A 2,500-nucleotide genomic window follows, 5' to 3' on the forward strand; every position below is an offset into this window, starting at 1 on the left:
TAGATTGGGCTTTCGTATAGCATGGACGGTGCTGCTTCTCGCTTCGCTCGCTGTTCGCCGCTCGCCGCTCGCTCGCGCAGCCAAAAATGGCCAGTTTTGGCCCGTTTTTGGGCTGTTTTGGCCTGTTTTTGGTCTGTTCTGGCGTGGCGCGGTGACCGTCGTGAGCGGAGCAAAACGTCAGCCATCTCAGCACCTTGGAACCCCCCGGGTGGCACAGGGCTGGATGGGGCTTTCGTATAGCAGGGACGGTGCTGCCTCACGCTTCGCTCGCTGTTCGCCGCTCGCCGCTCGCTCGCGCAACCTAAAATGGCCAGTTTTGGCCCGTTTTTGGGCTGTTTTGGCCTGTTTTTGGTCCGTTCTTGCGTGGCACGGCGACCGTCGTGAGCGGAGCAAAACGTCAGCCATCTCAGCACCCTGGAACCCCCCGGGTGGCACAGGGCTGGATGGGGCTTTCGTATAGCAGGGACGGTGCTGCCTCTCGCTTCGCTCGCTGTTCGCCGCTCACCGCTCGCTCGCTCAGCCAAAAATGGCCAGTTTTGGCCCGTTTTTGGGCTGTTTTGGCCTGTTTTTGGTCCGTTCTTGCATGGCGCGGTGACCGTCGTGAGCGGAGCAAAACGTCAGCCATCTCAGCACCCTGGAACCCCCCGGGTGGCACAGGGCTGGATGGGGCTTTCGTATAGCAGGGACGGTGCTGCCTCACGCTTCGCTCGCTGTTCGCCGCTCGCCGCTCGCTCGCGCAGCCAAAAATGACCAGTTTTGGCCCGTTTTTGGGCTGTTTTGGCCTGTTTATGGTCCGTTCTTGCGTGGTGCGGTGACCGTCGTGAGCGGAGCAAAACGTCAGCCATCTCAGCACCCTGGAACCCCCCGGGTGGCACAGGGCTGGATGGGGCTTTCGTATATAGCAGGGACGGTGCTGCCTCTCGCTTCGCTCGCTGTCCGCCGCTCGCCGCTCGCTCGCGCAGCCAAAAATGGCCAGTTTTGGCCCGTTTTTGGGCCGTTTTGGCCAGTTTTTGGCCTGTTCTTGCATTGCGCGGTGACCGTCGAGAGCGGAGCAAAACGTCAGCCATCTCAGCACCCTGGAACCCCCCGGGTGGCACAGGGCTGGATGGGGCTTTCGTATAGCAGGGACGGTGCTGCCTCTCGCTTCGCTCGCTGTCCGCCGCTCGCCGCTCGCTCGTGCAGCCAAAAATGGCCAGTTTTGGCCCGTTTTTGGGCCGTTTTGGCCAGTTTTTGGCCTGTTCTTGCATTGCGCGGTGACCGTCGAGAGCGGAGCAAAACGTCAGCCATCTCAGCACCCTGGAACCCCCCGGGTGGCACAGGGCTGGATGGGGCTTTCGTATAGCAGGGACGGTGCTGCCTCTCGCTTCGCTCGCTGTCCGCCGCTCGCCGCTCGCTCGTGCAGCCAAAAATGGCCAGTTTTGGCCCGTTTTTGGGCCGTTTTGGCCAGTTTTTGGCCTGTTCTTGCATTGCGCGGTGACCGTCGAGAGCGGAGCAAAACGTCAGCCATCTCAGCACCCTGGAACCCCCCGGGTGGCACAGGGCTGGATGGGGCTTTCGTATAGCAGGGACGGTGCTGCCTCTCGCTTCGCTCGCTGTCCGCCACTCGCCGCTCGCTCGTGCAGCCAAAAATGGCCAGTTTTGGCCCGTTTTTGGGCCGTTTTGGCCAGTTTTTGGCCTGTTCTTGCATTGCGCGGTGACCGTCGAGAGCGGAGCAAAACGTCAGCCATCTCAGCACCCTGGAACCCCCCGGGTGGCACAGGGCTGGATGGGGCTTTCGTATAGCAGGGACGGTGCTGCCTCTCGCTTCGCTCGCTGTCCGCCGCTCGCCGCTCGCTCGTGCAGCCAAAAATGGCCAGTTTTGGCCCGTTTTTGGGCCGTTTTGGCCAGTTTTTGGCCTGTTCTTGCATTGCGCGGTGACCGTCGAGAGCGGAGCAAAACGTCAGCCATCTCAGCACCCTGGAACCCCCCGGGTGGCACAGGGCTGGATGGGGCTTTCGTATAGCAGGGACGGTGCTGCCTCTCGCTTCGCTCGCTGTCCGCCGCTCGCCGCTCGCTCGCGCAGCCAAAAATGGCCAGTTTTGGCCCGTTTTTGGGCCGTTTTGGCCAGTTTTTGGCCTGTTCTTGCATTGCGCGGTGACCGTCGAGAGCGGAGCAAAACGTCAGCCATCTCAGCACCCTGGAACCCCCCGGGTGGCACAGGGCTGGATGGGGCTTTCGTATAGCAGGGACGGTGCTGCCTCTCGCTTCGCTCGCTGTCCGCCGCTCGCCGCTCGCGCAGCCAAAAATGGCCAGTTTTGGCCCGTTTTTGGGCCGTTTTGGCCAGTTTTTGGCCTGTTCTTGCATTGCGCGGTGACCGTCGAGAGCGGAGCAAAACGTCAGCCATCTCAGCACCCTGGAACCCCCCGGGTGGCACAGGGCTGGATGGGGCTTTCGTATAGCAGGGACGGTGCTGCCTCTCGCTTCGCTCGCTGTTCGCCGCTCGCCGCTCGCTCGCGCAGCC

The sequence above is a fragment of the Musa acuminata genome, unplaced genomic scaffold, assembly GCF_036884655.1.
Source record: "Musa acuminata AAA Group cultivar baxijiao unplaced genomic scaffold, Cavendish_Baxijiao_AAA HiC_scaffold_212, whole genome shotgun sequence".
Classification (NCBI taxonomy): domain Eukaryota; kingdom Viridiplantae; phylum Streptophyta; class Magnoliopsida; order Zingiberales; family Musaceae; genus Musa; species Musa acuminata.